The 15,353-nt window shown below is 65.1% G+C and overlaps 1 protein-coding gene across 14 annotated transcripts in view; it reads left to right on the top strand.

The window, feature by feature from the left end:
* The window catches only part of Shisal1 (shisa like 1), a 109,372-nt gene that overhangs the window by 57,698 nt on the left and 36,321 nt on the right, over positions 1-15,353 (top strand). For 5 of the 14 annotated variants that reach the window (XM_047551209.1, XM_047551222.1, XM_047551219.1 and 2 more), the window contains exon 1: positions 13,538-13,668. The exons of 4 other annotated variants lie outside the window; for them this stretch is intronic. The gene's annotated coding sequence lies outside the window, so the exon portion shown is untranslated. Of the gene's footprint in view, positions 1-11,171; positions 11,193-11,840; positions 11,950-13,537; positions 13,669-14,677; positions 14,699-15,179; positions 15,296-15,353 lie in introns of those variants that run through there. 5 more of the 14 variants (XM_047551216.1, XM_047551212.1, XM_047551214.1 and 2 more) reach the window with 5 other exon arrangements.

The raw sequence follows: 15,353 nt of genomic DNA, 5'->3' as shown, positions 1-15,353 counted from the left end.
CACTGGCAGCCACAGAACAGCACCCAGAGCCGGGGTGCTCTGCAGATTGGCCCCATGGAGGCCAGGCTGGCTGGGGGACATGCAGAGTGTCCCCTGGATCCTTGTCCTTGGTGGGGGTGACCAGGGAGGCCAGCCCCCTGGCAGGGCTGGGCCTGGCAGAGCCAGGGGAGCATAGGCAGGGTCCAGATGTCCTCTGGCCCCGGGGTCGGGGGAGGTGGAGTCTTAACACTGAACTTGGTTTCTGCTGCCACCTGTGGCTTCCTGTGACAGGGACAGGTGTCAGGCGGGAGTGGGAAGCCGTTTGTCCAGCGTGTGTGGAGAGTATGTTCCCTTCCCAGATGGCACCCTGGGCTTGCCCGGTAGGCCACCCGTCTCTGGGGACGCGGACAGTGGTGGGTCCTGCCTTGATGCGCAAGAGGAGCCAGGTGTCGGGCCTGACGGAGGAGGAAAGGGAGGGGTGTCGTGAGGGGCAGTGCCGCCATGAGGACCGGGAGGGACGCCAGGCGAGGGAACAGTGGACATTCCAGAAACTTCCAGCACCTCAGCCTGGCTGTCCACGGCCTCTGTGGCACACTGAGCAGAAACCCAGCCTGCGGAAGTCCACCCTGAGCACTGGGCAAGTCACCCCAGCCACCCCGGTGACCCCATGTGGCTGGAATACCCCTCCCCTGCGGTGCCTGGGTGGACATTCCAGTCACCCTCCCGGCAGGACCCAAGGTGCCCCCGCCCACACCAAAGGTGACAGCTGGCTGCCCTCCTTGCTTGTGGGCGACTCAGCATCCGGAGTGCGCTCCTGGTGGGGGCAGGGAGAATGGCCGGCGGTCGCCGGGCCCCCGCGTGGCCCTGCTGCCCCAGGTGCCCGGCCATTCAGCCCTTCCCTCCAGGGAGGGGATGTCCCCCTGGGTGTCCAAGCAGGAGCGTGACCCTCACGCCCAGGGCAGCCCCTGCCTGGTACAGGCCGCAGGTCCGTGGGCCAGTCCTGGGCGGCCGACCTCCAGCTGGACCCTGGCAAAGGGGAGTCAGCAGGAGAGGGCCTGGCAGAACCCTGTCCCGGGCGGGCGAAGGATCAGGAGACTTCGCTCCCGAAATTCAAACAACTGGACAATCTGTTCTGGATCGATTTAGAAGCTGAAGAGTGAAAAAAAATCAGAAAATACAGTGTGAAAGCTATTTTCTGTCTCGGCTCAGTCAGGAGGAGGCTGAGCTGGCGTTTATTTGCAGAAGCCCAAGGCCGACCCAGGCCTGTCACCTCCTGCCCCCTCCTCAGCTGCCCACCCCTGCCCGGGCCTCCTCCCCAACAGCCTGGCCAGGCAGCCGGGGTCTCGGACAGGCACTGCCCTGGCGCAGCCTTGGGGAGCCCACACGGGCCCTGGATGGGTCACAGCCACGGCAGGGCCTTTGTGTGGCCAGGACACCAGGCAGAGACCCTCCCTCCCTCCGGCGCTGCCAGTGAGGCCCCACCACTGCACCCAGGGCCCAGGAGGCTGGCACCACAGGTGCTCCGTGGAACCTCCCGTCTGAGCTGGGGCGGTGGGTGGAGGCAGGAGCAGGACAGGACACCGAGGATCGGCTGGGGTGGCCTGCCCTGTCACCAGCCTGTGGGGGGAGGTGGGGTCGGGGCCCCCTGCTGCTCAAGCCCTGATTTCCCACGTCCCCCTCCTCCTCCTCCTGGAGCAAATGCTGATTGTTTTAAAGGGACGCATTCAGCAAGGTCTGTCGAGGTGCCCCCACAGGGACAGGCCCCTGGGGCTGCGGGGAGCAGGTGTCTGCAGGAGTCACACCTGTGGGGAACCAGCCCAGTCCCCAGATGGCCATTTCCCATCAGTCACTGGGAGGCAGAGGGCAAGTCTCTGCCATGGAAAATGGTCTGGTTTCAGGAATGGCAGTTTCCTCCTCCTCCTGGTTCCCTCACAAAACCCAAAGCCAAGAGCTGGAGCCCTGAAGGAACCTTGGCCTTGAAATCAGACCAGCTGGACCCAAATCCCAGTAGCTCAGCTGCTGTGTGACCATGGACAGGCATCACAACCTCTCTGAGGCTTAGTTTTCTCATCTGCATACTGAGGGTAGGAGCCCCTCCTCTTCTGAAAACTAGAGGAGACGGGGTGGATGTAGTAGGTGCTCAGGAAAGTCTTCCTCCCAGCTCCGCCATGGGGGGCAGTCACCTACCATATCTTGTCTGGTCTGCCTCCAGGGGTGGCAGTCCCCGCAGGTCCCCACACTGACAGTGGAAGTCCAGGCTACAGCACAGGGGCCCTTTGGGGCCAGAGTATCTGAGCACCTATCCTGAGACCTGTGGATGTCCCGGGTGGCCAGCATGGCGTCCTGAAGGAGCCTGGGGGTCCGTCCCAGACCCGCCACCTAAGAGCTGCGGGGCCCCTCGCGGAATCCTCCCGCCACCATGTGAGGCCGGGTCAGTGGAGACCCGGAAAGGCCTGGTCGCCTGTCTGGGGCCACAGGGCCAGCTGCATGCCCGCCGCTAGCCAGCCTGTCCCTGTGGCCGCCCTCCTGTCCCTGTGGCCACCCTCCGCAGGCACAGGCCTGACGCCGCCTCCCCCCCGGACCCCCCTGACCGCCCCCGTTCTCACTGGGATTTCTGCCGACAAAGCTCTTTCAAGAGCCCTGTTTGATGTTACCTCTCAGTTCCAGGAACATTTCGAGCCAGTGTCCCCCAGAGCAGCCACTAATGAGACCTGGCGAAGGCGCTGCCCGGCGCCGGGAGCCTGTGGAACTCGGCAGCTCCCCCGCGTCCCTGCAGCGCTCGCTGGCAAAGCAGGAGCCTCAGCTGTGGGCAGGGCCGCTCAGGTGCCAGGCCCTGTCCGGGGCCCCATGGGCTCCCCGTGGCCTGTGCCCAGCCAGGGCTCTGCCCCCGAGCCTGCCTCCTGCTGGCAGGGCTGGGCAGGGCTGAGCCCGCAGGGAAGGAGAGGTCAGAGGGTCCAGGCTCCGGGTCCAGGGTCCAGGGCCACACTCACCAGGCACAGTGCTCAGCGATTCTGTGGTTTCCACAGTGTGAACTCGGTCAGACAGATGTGTGGCCCCAGGAGGGCAGGGAAGGGATTCAAGGCCAACAGAGGGACGCCACGGGCAGCCCGTTGGGTGGCAGAGGAGGGACGCCCCCACAGGCGGGCAGTGGGCGGAGGCGCCCAGCCCTGGGGAAGACAGGAACAGCCCCGGCCCTGGGCCTGACCAGTTAGGTCAGAGTCCAGGTCTTCTGCCCCAGCGGCCCGGGGGCCTGGGTGACCGGGGCCTGAGATCTGCGCCTCCCTCCAGGTGGGCACGATGGCAGGAAGAGGCCGTCTCCATAGACCCCGGAGGGGAGGCCCCAGCGGGACCCTCTGCACCTGAGGGGAAAGGCGTCCTACGTCTGGGCGCGGATGAGGAGGGGGCTCCCTGCTTGCCCCCCTGTGCCCTGCGCCCCCACACACTGGTCTGGGGCGACCCGAGAGGGACGGGCCTGCTGACCGGGATGGCCTGGCTGCGGCATGTTGCTGAGGAGCTTGGCGTGGGGCCTGTCGGGCTTGGGTGCCTCGGCTGCAGGAGACGCGATGTCCCGGAGGAAGCCGTCCTTGGCGTCCGCGCACTGCCCGCTGGGGTGCTCGGCAGGGAGGACGGCAGCCCCTTCCTGCGCCTTCGGAAGCGCCCGCTTTCCTCCACGTCTGGCCACGGCCTTCAGAAAGCCCTGAGCGGGAGTCGCAGGGGCAGATCTGGCCCACGGGTGCCCCGGGCCAGCGGTGGGGCGGGGACCCTTTGGAGAAGAGCGTCCGTCCCCGCCTGCCTGTGGCGGCTGCTGGGTCACCAGCACTCAGCAACTTTGGTGCCAATTATGCAGCGCGTGGGCGGGAGTCTCATTAACACCAGGAGTGGCGCCGGGTGCAGGGACCACACGTGGCGGAGGGGCGGTGGGCGGGGGGCTCTGCACATCCCTGTGGTCTCCGCCGCTGTGGCCCTATTTGCATAATTTTGAAGTTGATTGGCCCTGAAGGCAGCGGCACTTGATCACAGCTGACAAGTCTCTGGTTGGAGCAGCAGCTGCTGCCAATTAGCCGGTTGGTGACTTGGTTTGTTATAACCCACGCGCAGCGTCCCCTCCCTTCACCACCCGCTACCCAGGAGCCTGCCGCCTGCTCCCTGTGGGTGCTCCGGCCCAGGGCTCCCACACTCACAGGCCAGCACCCCCTGATTCCCACGCAGGACGTCCCAGAGCCTGCACGCTCCCAGGAGGGGCGAGGGTCTGCGAACTGCCCTGGGTCACCAGGCGCAAGCCTAGGGTCTTGCAGACTAGGGCCGCCTGTTTGTGTTAATAAAGTTTTATTGGAACATGTACATTGTCTGCAGTCACTTCCTGTCTACAATGGCAGAGGTGACAGAGACCGGGTGGCCACAGGGTCAGTGATTTTTTATTGTCTGGCCACGTGCAGAAAAAGCTGCCGAACCTCTGACCTAACCAGTGGCTCTTGAATTTGAGCACACATCAAAATCCCCTGGAAAGTGGGCAAGACAAAGCTCCCCAGCCCCATGCCCGCTCTGGGCCAGCAGAGGTGGCTGAAGTCCTGCCTGGTGAGCTGCTCCTGGCGCCCAGGCGGCCCCTCTGAGGAGCTCCGCCTTCGCTGGGCTGCTCTGGTGTGCTGTCAGCTTTCCGTCACTGTTGCACAGCCCAGGTGATCACTTACCAGGTGGAAAGGCTGCTGTGCCTGCAGTTGGGGTGGTTTCAGTCCGTGGTCAGTTGTCCCTGTGGCCTTGGGCCTATGGCAAGGCAGCACATCATGGTGGGAGTGTGTGCGTGAGGAAGCCAGCTCCCTTCATGCTGGGGACACCAGAGGAGGAGGAGGAGAAGGGGCGGGGTCCCGGCCCCCTCAAGGGCAGGCCCGGGGGGGACTTCCTATAGTCCCACCTCTTACCGTCTCCACCACCTCCCAGTAGTGCCCAGCCGGCATCTTCCTTCAGCACCTGGGCCTCGGGGGATGCTCCTGGTCCCAGCTCCAGTGTCTGGACACAGCAGGACCCAGGCTCCATCTTGCCCGTCCGTGCTGGTGAGCTCCGGCTCTCTGCCGCCTGGCGCTGCGTCCCCACCCAGAGCACAGCTCCCCCGCTGGAGACCTGCTTGCGTCTCCTCCAGGTCTGGTCTCCCCGGGGGCCTGCTGTCAGGAACAGCCCGTCCTGGAGGCCACTGAATGGCAAGGCCCTCCCTGGCGTGTGGAGTTGGCCAGTGGGAGCTTGGCGTGGGGGGTTCTCTCTCCAGCGGCATCTGCAGAGCAGGTCAGTGGTCCACATCTGTCTGAGGCCCCTGTCCGCCCACACCAGCCCGGCTGTGACTCTGAGGGCTGGGATAGGGGTCCGCCCCTCAGGTCTCTGCGTCACCTGAGGCCGCTGACAGCCCAGGGTTGAGTGCGCAGGAACTTGGCATCTGCAGTTCCTCTTGCCTCTCCCCAGACCTGGGCTGGCGTGGGGGCCGGTGGAGCAGCAGCCCTTACAGGGCCCCCACGCGTCCCCAGCAGGTGGGACCAGTAGGAGGTGCCCTTGGGACTCTGGGGTACCTGAGGTGGAGTCCTCCAGTGAGCTGAGCACTGAGCTGCGAGGACGTTTTCTCATCTGGTGGCCTCATTACAGCGGAGGGCCCGAGAGTTTATGACCAGGAAATCCCCAAAGGGGCAGTGTTCCCGGGACTCACCGGGAGGCTGGGAACCCACCACGGTCCAGTCCTTCCTGGATTGGAAAGCCCGGGTCCAGGAGCAGGGAACACAGCCTTCTGGAGATTTGGGGGATTCCTCGCGGGCCCAGCTGACTGCCGGTGGGCTTCTCTGCCCCCTTCCGGCCTGGGCTTATTTGGATATTTTTTTCTTTTTTTTTTTGGTACCGGGGTTGAACCAGGGGCACTCAACCCCTGAGCCACATCCCCAGTCCTTTTTAATATTTTATTAAAAGACAGGGTCTCGCTGAGTTGCTGAGGCTGGCTTTGTACCTGCGATCCTCCTGCCTCAGCCTCCCCAGCCGCTGGGATGACAGGCGTGGCCACCACGCCCGACCTGTATACATATTTTTAAGCATTGGTTTTAGGTTTTATCTGCTGGACACCAGGCCCTGGATCAGGTCCCTCCCTCCTCCTGGTTCTTGGTACCCCCAACACAGTCCGTGGAACCCACCCCTTAGCCTGAGGGCCGGAGCAGCACCCCTGGGTGCCCTGGGCTGGGCCCTTGCTCCCGAGCCTTGCCTGCCCCAGCTGCGTGCCTTACACACACACACACACACTTCCCTGGCACTGACGTCCCTCTGGGCTGTGGCCGCGCCTCTGAGGGCTCTGGAGGCCGGGCGGCGGTGCCCCGCGCTGCTCCCCGTACTTAGGTGCTGAGCCCTCTCCGGTCTTCCTCTTGGAAACTGTGCTGCTCTGAACGTTCTAGCGTGGTGCCCTGGACCCAGGGCCTTTGCCCAGTTGGAAAGGGACATTGGTGATGCCCCCAAAGCTGGTGGCCGGGATATGAAGCCACGGTGTGCAGGGGGACATAAAACTGCAGCCCTGTGGCCCTCCAGGAGCCCCTTCTTGGGTGCCTGCTCACAGCTGGCCTTCCTGCGGCCCAGCCCTGGGACCTGGGAGAAGGGATTCCCACACGCAGGGCGACTCGAAGCACAAATGAAGGGCTGTGTCCGTGCTTCCACGTGTGGTTTCATGTATCGCCAGGCTCAGAGAGGCCAGGGACTCGCCGGGGGTCACACAGCTGGGGCTCCACCAAGCACAGGGCCTGCCAGGCCTTGCTGAGTCTGGGGAGAGGCGGGGAGGGAACCCGCTTGCCTTGCTGGGCAGCTCTCGGTCCCTCGGCAGGGACAGCCTCTCATGCATCCTTCCGCGCCCGGCTCTGCCTGGAGCTCGGCCCTCCTGCGTCCTCATCTCTAGGTCATGAGGATCAAATCACCCCAGCCACCCGGCAAGGCTCCTCTGGGCTCGCGACGGCCCCGGCCCTCTGGCTGCCTCTGTCTGTCTGGACCAAGGCTAGATAAGGGCATCTGGGCCGCTGTGCTCTGTCCACCAAAAAAGATGAGAGAGGAGGTTTATCTCTAGCCTGGCTCAGGATGGGCAGCGTTCCAGGACTGGGAGGGGAGCTGGCTTCCCTGTGGCCCAGCTTGAAATGCCACCCAGAGCTGGGCACCGGACACAGTGGAAATGCAGAGAGAGGGACTGAGATGCACCCAGGCCTGGTGCGAGTGGCTGCCGGAGGGTGGAGGGCCCAGGAGCAGGGGCGAGGTGACCACACAGGCCAAGGCCCTGGGGCCAGTCCCGCAGTGGGGAAACACTGTCACGGCAGGAAGGGCAGCCCCTCCTGGGGAGAGGACCCTCTGCAGCTGGGGGAGGGCCAGGGGACAGGAAAGGGGTCGGCTGGGAGGTCGGCTGGCTGTTGGACCACGCCACCACCGTGGGCTCTGGGCTCTGGTTTCTTCCTCATGAGGCCGATGTGGGCTGACTGTCCCTGCACATGTCACCAGGCAGTGCCTGGTATGGAGGGCCTCATGCAGGGACCCGCCGAGCCCCATCTGCCCCCGCGAGGTCTCTCTGGCTGCCTCACCGCAGGGTGGGACTCCGGCTGGGGTGCAGACGGCAGTGAGCCCGGGGCCTGGGTCACAGCCCCCTGACCTGGGTGTGGCAGCCCTGACCGGCAGGAGCTGGGTTCCTGCCTGCTCGCTGCTGCTCCAGACCCAGCTGCCACAGAGCGGGCTGGGCTCCTTCAACGCACAGCGGCCCTGCCTTGCCGTACCGGGCCCGGCACGCTACGCTCCTTTTATTGGGACTTAGGGTTGCTGGCGACTGAGAGCCAGGGGAAAGGCCAGTGGCCACAGAGGGAGAGCAGCGTGTCTGTTTGGGGGTTCTGGCACCTGAGTCACAGAGCTTGGCCGATAAGGACTGTCTAGTAGAAGTTTCCAGATGTGTTTGATGCTGGGCACATGTTTGTCCCTTCAGGAGCAAGCCCTGGGGTCCCTGCCCTGGACCAGGACCCAGGCTAGGGGAGCAGCCCAGGAAGGCTGCAAAGCCACCCTCAGCCATGGAAGAACGTGAGGGGCCACGGTGACAGTGTCACGGGAGGTGGCCTGTGTGACCGCCCGTCATGACGGTCTCCTCCACCCGCCTGCTGCATGGCCTTGGGAGCAGGGGCAGGGCAGAGCCCCCGCCTGTCCAGCGAGCTTCGGCTGAGGGCCAGCTGGACACGCCTGGGCCACGGTGGGGATGGGGCGCATCAGGCCCTCCCGGAGTCCCACGCAGCACACACGTCCTTCCTCCGGGCCCTTTCTGGTTGGCCACTGCGGGCCTGGCCCTGCTGACCCCTGGTTTCTTCCTGCCCTGGGCAGAGAGTGTTCTTCCTGGTCTCAGCAGGCCAGCCTGGCGTGGCCAGGCAGAGACGGGGGACAGACCTCTGGCCCCCGCGTGTGTGGGGGCCACACTCCTCCTGAGCCTCCTCCCTGCTACGGCGGGTGCTCAGATGGTGCACCCCCACTTGCCCTTCTGTGTCCTTTCTCCTGTGCCACACCCTCCTCGCCGGCAGTCCTTCTTTATGGGTGGTCCCCACGAGCTGTGGCGTGACCACCGGTACCCACTGTGCCCGGAGCACCAGCACCCTGCCTGCCTACGGCTCCAGCCCTGGCTCCCCCCGTCCCACCTCCGGGCCTTTGCACATGCTGGGCGGTGGTGCAAGCTCACTGCAGGCCCGGCCTCCCTGGGCTGGTCCAGGCCTGCTTCCCTGTCCCACCTCAGCTCCCAGAACGGCTGCCACCCAGACCCGGTCTACACCTCTGATGCCCCGAGGCATGGCATAAGGACATTTGGTGGCTCCGCAGGGTCTGTTCCGCTCACGGCAGTGTCTGCAGACCCCAGCCCAGCATCACACTCGGTATGAGGGGACGGATGGACGGGTGGACGGGTGGACGGAGGAGTGAGAGATTCGTGAATGAGGAAGTGCTGCCTCGTCTCTCAGCCCTCCCGGCCCCTCGAGGCGGGTGTGTAGCCCGCATGATGGAAGCCGAGCCTCAGGGCTTTGGCTCCTCTTCTCCCCGTGAAGAAGGGACTCGGGGGCCTGGCGCCGAGGGAGGCCCAGGGGAGAGCCGCAGGGCCACCCACCGCGCATCCTGCCTGCCCTTCCTCCTCCCGCCTGGCGCGCTCCGTGCTTCACTCCTCATGTGATGCTCGGTCTCCGGGGAGATTGCCCGGGACTCCAGGGCTGCGTTATCTCCTCCGCGCAGCCGGATGGTCTGGGCGGCAGGCAGAGGCAGAGGGGTCGAGTTGCCAAGGGCCACCACTGTCCCAGCCCAACCCCCCTTTAGCGGGGGAGGACAGGGAGCCCCCCCGGAGAACAGAGCAGCCAGGACCTTCCGGCCGAGCTGCCCTGGGAGCCCCCTCCTCCCCTGGGCTCCGGTTTCTGCAGCAGGGTGACGGCCATGGCGCCTCTCACCTTCTAGAAAGCACACAGCTCTAACGGGGACGGAGCTGGCTTTGGGTGAGGGTGCAAAACAGCGATCGTAGAGACAGGAGGGGCGTCCACGGGCACGTTCTGTGGAGGAACCGGAGAGGAGCGGTCTCTAGTCGGGGCTGCCTGCACCCCTCCCGCGCCCACACCCCGCACTGCAGCCGGCTCTGCTCCCTCCCCCACAGAAGCCCACAGAGCCTGCCCGGGCTGGCTGGAGGTGCGGGACTCAACCTTCCCACTTCCACTTCCCTGGCTCAGGCCCTGAGGGGTTTCCTGGCTGAGGCAGCAGGTTCCAGGTGAGGCTGCGGGTTACTCCTGGCGGCACGAGCAAAGGCTGAGGACCCTCCTGGGCAGGAGGAGCAGGTGGGGCTCGGCCGTGCCTGGACCTCCATTGCGTCCAGGCATTTGCTCTCAGAAGTGGAAGGAGCGTTGCTGCAGCGCCTACTCTAGAGGCAGCGGATGTTTCTTCAGCACCTACTGTGTGCAAAGCATGGTGGGGAGGTGCACAGGCAGGGAGGTCCCCACCCTCTAGGAGTGTGACCCCACAGGGAAGCAGAAGGAACCCAGAGCTAGCTAAAGGCCAAGCAGACGTGGAAGAAGAACTGGGGAGATCCAGAGCCGCGGGGTGCGGTTCAAACACTTGCACCTGCGTAGGGGCACACCAGAACCTCTGGGCCAGCCAGACCATGACCCTGGGCTCAGCGGAGTGGGCCACACCCGGTCTGGGCCGTCTGAGCACTTCCTAGATGGTGGGGGTGGGGGGCGGTTTCTCACCCTTTCTGTCCGTCTTCAGTACCCACGAGGGCGGGCGTGATTCCATTTACCAGGGCAGGAAACCGAAACCAGCACTAACTCACCCTGATCACCCAGCCAGCAAATGCTCATGTGCCAACCGGGCCAGGGAGACTGAGCGTGCCAGCCCAGCACCCCTGCAGTCCCTCCTGAGAGCTGGGCAGGCCGGGCTTCAGTGCTCCCCACCCTGCACCTCTGGCAAAGCTCTTGACCTCGCTGAGCAGCAGCAGAGCTGCCATGCCTGCGTTGATTCAAGCAGCTCAGCGTGTTTATAAAGTGCCTACTGAGTGCGCGGCCCTCTGCTCACAGATATGGATGAAAGCAGAGCGGTCTTGGCAGGGCCAGCTTCGTGGGAACACTGGCGATGTAGGGCTGGGAGCCCGCAGGGCTTGGATCAGGTGCTGTTCCAGGGCCCGGAGCGCTGGCCTGTCCCCACACTGTGCCCCTGCAGCCCAGCACCCTGATTGCAGGTGGCCAGGTGGCCTCTGACCAGTGTCTGCTTTTCTTAGATGTGCCGAGGCCACCTTGGCCCCCGCCAGCCAGGGAGGAACGTGTCCCAGTTCCCTCCCGCGAGCACAAGAGGGTCACAAGGACAGGCTTTGATCTCGCCTCAGGCAGCGTGCGCCTCCTGGAGCCTGTTTATTCCTGGACTTCGCGTTTCAGGGAGGTTTCGTAACCTCCAAGCACGTGTCGTCCTGAAAGCAAAGGGCGCAGGAAGGCTCCGGGCGCGGGGGGAGCACGCGCAGACCCGCCTCTGCCCGCCCGCCAGCTGTCCCTGTGCAGCTCCTGCGGGCACCTGCTGGCACCGTGCGGCTGCCAGTCCGCCCTGATTCTGGCGTGGCTCTCGCGATCACCCAGCCGGGTCGAATCACTGACCCTCCTGTGACTGGCCTCACGGCTGTTGCCCACCCTGCCGGCTGTGGGTCCCGTGACCGCGGGACTCGTCTGTCCCGTTTGACGGTACCGTGCTCAGCCCACAGTGGCGGAGCAGCGAGGGCCACGGGATGGGCATCGGAAGAGGAACTGTGCCTGGGCAGGGAGGCTGGGGACACCAGGAGCCTGGGAACCGGGTCAGGCATGGGGTGGCATCGAGCAGCCTCTGGCCAGGTCTGGGTTGCTCACAGCAGCTGGGGAGAGCGTGCCTGGGCAAGGCTGCCTGGGCAAGGCCACCTGGGCAGAGGCCCCGACCCCGGGCCCTGCCACCACGCTCAATGCCCAGGGCACCAGGGCAGGACACCTGCACCCACCTCCGGCCTCCTGCTCCGCACAGCGGGGAGAGGTGAGGGGAGCCTGGGGCCCCACGTCAACTGGCCATGCGTCCTTCTGTGTCCCCAGGGCTGGAACATTCAGGGCCAGTGTGCTCCTGCTGAAGAGGACGGGGACCCTGGAGCTGTGTCCTTATTCCCAACCCCTGGCCCCCACGTGCCCTTCTCCCAGTTAGCTTCCCAAGAGGACGTAACCCAATACCCAGCACAGCCCCGGCCCAGGACAGTGTCCAGGCAGCCCTGGGGTGGCCTCCCCAGCGGAGCCTCAGGCAGCTGCCCAGCCAGGGACAGAATGTGCCACAGCTCTTGGAGGCTGAAGCCGGAGGAGCACGGAGGGTGAGGTGGCGTGCAGAGGCCGCCGGGTGAGCGAGGCTGACCTCTGGCAGCGTGGCCAGCGCGAGGACACCTGGTGGAGCCCTGTGCGTGGCTCTGGTGCACCGTGCGGATCAGGGGTGCGTGAGCCCTTCGAGGACTGACCCTGGGACTCCGAGGCTCACCTGGGTCACGCGTGTGTGGCCTCAGGCAGAGCAGCCCAGCCGCCAGGCCTGCCGCCCTGTGTGGTCCCGGCGAGGAGGCAGGGCGGGCTAGGTGGGGCCGCGGGAGACCCCAGGGTCGCCAGAGCGTCAGGCGTGGGGCCCTGTCCCGCGGTCCTGCCCTTCCCGCCGTGGGGCCTGCCGCCGGGCAGACAGGCCGCTGGTCCCCGTGGGGTGTAATTCATCTTCCAGCTCCTCTCCTCATGCCCTCCCTCGGCTTCCCTAGCCTTGCCAAATTCGGTGTTTAAAAATAACCCTCAAACCTCGGAACAGCAGTCCCCAGCTGACCCAAGGGGTGGACCGCAGAGATGCGTGCGGGACTCGTGATTCCAGACCCGGTCAGAGCGCCCGGGAGTCCCGCCCAGGCGGAGTGTTCTCCAGCAACTCAAGGGTCAGTGTTGGCCATGAGCTGCCATCTTAGGTGGCTTAGAATTTTTCAAAGTGGAGCCCAGGGCGATGAAGCTCACTGTCTGCGGTGCTTGTGCTTCCTGGGGGCCTGCAGGGCCGGGATACCTTTTTGGTGCTGGGAGGTAGAGAGACTTTGTCTGTGGTGGAGTGCTGTGTGAGCTTCAGCAAGTCACTTCACATCTCTGAGCCTCAGTTTCTTTCTTTCTGAGATGACCGCCTCGTGCAGTGATGTGGGGGTTCCCTGATATAAGCTGAAATACTAGTCAGGAGTCCAGCACCCACGTAAGACTCAGCCGTGGTGTAGCAGCTCCGGGGCCTCACAGCCCCCAGGAGCAGGGCCCAGCAGGCTAGGCAGGACAGTGGACACCCTTTCCGCCCCAGGTCAGCAGACGTCACCTGTGGTAGGTCCCAGGTGGGGTGCCTGATGGTGTGACATGCCCTGTTCACCAGCACTGTGGTCCCCAAACCCAGGTCCTCTCTGCTGCCCCACGGAGGCAGGACATTGCTTTGACCTGTGACTGTCCAGGGAGTGCGTGGCCCAAGGCAGTGCTTGTCCAGGACCAGGCCAGCTGACCCTGAGGCCCTCAGCGTGTCTGCAGCCACCACCTGGCCCAGAGGGGATGGGAGATGCCTGACCCCCCTGAGGACTCGCCACAGCCCTGACATTCCAGCCTCCCAGGGACCCTGCGCCCCACCAGCACCCTCACCCTGGACCACTGTCCAGCAGGCAGGGTGGTGGCTTTGACTGCCATTCACTCAGGCCGGGCATGAGGTGGACAGGGGCTTAGCAGCCTGCAGAGCCTGGGAGCAGGCTGGACAGGGGCTGGACTCAAACACACGGACCTGCCGTGGGCAGGACCTGCTCAGCCTGAACAGAGGTGACCCTCGCCTCAGGCTCTGAGGTGGCTGTGATTTCAAAGTCCCAGAAAGAGAGGCCCGAGGGCCAGGCTGGGTTCCCACCAGGCCTGGCTACCAGCCTGTGCCCTCTGCTCTGGCCAGGCCTGACGGAGAAGGTGGGGAGGAGTCACGGGGGTGGAGCTGGGCCTGGCTGAGCCGAGGTGGCAAGTGGCTGCAGGGAGGAGGGAGAACATTCCTGGAGGCAGAAAGGACGATGCTGGCCTGAGCGAGGGCAGGCTTCCGGGCGCAAAGTCCAGGTGGGCTCCCTGGAGGACGTGGCTGGTGTCAGAGCAGCTTCTGAACTGCTGCAGAATCGGACTCGGGCGCCCCAGGGTGAGCGACCCCCCCAAAACCAGGCAACGGCTTTGCAGGGAGGGGGAGCAGTGGGGGCGGGGGGAGCCCTGCCCTGGGTAGGTGGGCCTGTCCTTCGCCCCACACGCCTGGCAGCTCTCGGACTCGCACCCCGGCTGCGAAATGGGGGCAGCCCCACCCTAAAGGTCCTGGAGTCTGTGGACTCGACTCAGCCTCCCTGAGCCTCGGCTCCCCCCGTCTGCAGGGTGGGCCCCCGGCAGGTGGTCATCTCAGGCACCAGGGCTGCACTCGCTCAGTCCATTTCCAGGGCGGATCCTCCGGTTTCCCTGGAAGGAAATCTTTCCTAAGCACTCAAATGCTTTAATCTCTGTTCATCCTCCCAGGAGGGCCCGGAGGGAGACCAGGGGGAGGCTGGGCTCAGAGCAATTAAGCAGCTCTCAGCCCGTGGGGAGGAGCAGGGCAGGCGGGAGCAGGGCAGGCGGGAGCAGGGAGGCCCTTGTGCTGAGACAGGAGGGCCTCTCCCCAGGGCGGCCGGCCGAGCCCCACATCACCACCAGGAATCATGATGTCCAGGCTGCACGCAGGGGTTTACAGCCGTGCCACTCCCTTCTGGCAAACCATACCTCCTAGGGATGGCAGCCGGGGCTAAGACCCACCGTGATGCTCTGCGGCAGGGGCAAGGGGCCTGGCTGTGAGCCTGAGCGTCCAGCCTGTCACCTCACACGGGTTTCCAGCCTCCAGGTTCATGGGGTGGCTCCCCTGTCGACTGCCCTGCAGGCCTGGCCCTGCCCACACCGGAGCAGGATGCAGAGCCCTCAGGGCCCCAGCTGGTGGCCCTCTGCTCCCTGACCAGGCTGGCTCCGAGAGCCAGGTTCAGGGACCTGGGACAGTGTGGGCCATTGGAGGGACTCAAGCACTGGGCTGGCATCACCTGTCCTTCCCCGCCTCCTCTTCCAGAGCCAGGTCTCCGAAGTGTGTTCATCTCAGACTGTCCTCTGGGACACTCAGTGAGGGCCTCCCTGAGTGGACCTAGGACTGACAGCAGGAAAATGTAGGGCCTCTGCTCTGGGCGGGAGGGGTGGGGCAGTGGGGCAGTGCCCCTGGCAGGGGCAGTCCTGGGAACCCCAGTCCCCCTGGCCCTGTGGGGACGACTCCTCCAGGGACAGGGTGCCAGTGGGGTCACCTGGGGCGCCCTTTTGGGAACGGCTGGCCTCCCTGAGCATAAGGCCCCCAGGTCCATCTGCCTGTGACATGCGTCAGAAGTCCTTTCCTTTTTAAGGCTGAACAATACTCTGTGGCTCTCTGCCGTTCATTGTCCGTCCTGGACACCCAGCCGCTCCCGCTTGGCTGTCAGCGTCCTGCCCCCAGCGCCGCGGGCCAGCGCTGCCAGAGCCTCGTGGCATTTTAAATATTCATTTGTTTGTGTGGCTCCTCGCCGTCCTGCCGGAAGGCACACCGTTCTGCTCGGTTCTGTTTGCTTCGCAGTCACTGCTGCGTCCCTAATGCCTGGGAAGCCGCCCTGCCGGCGCGTGCGGAGGGTTAATGGAAGTCCCCGCTAGGGACGCGGCGGGGAGCCGGCCGGCCGCTCTCTCCCCCACCTGAGCGCGTCGGCCTTTGAGAGTCTCATTTTGCCGTGATAGGAAAGGAGGTGACAGGTGACGGGTGGGGAAGGCCGTTCATTCGGAGGAAATTGGCTGGCTGGATTC

The sequence above is a fragment of the Sciurus carolinensis genome, chromosome 4 (genome assembly GCF_902686445.1).
Source record: "Sciurus carolinensis chromosome 4, mSciCar1.2, whole genome shotgun sequence".
Lineage (NCBI taxonomy): Eukaryota > Metazoa > Chordata > Mammalia > Rodentia > Sciuridae > Sciurus > Sciurus carolinensis.
This window is presented reverse-complemented; position numbering and strand designations above follow the sequence as displayed.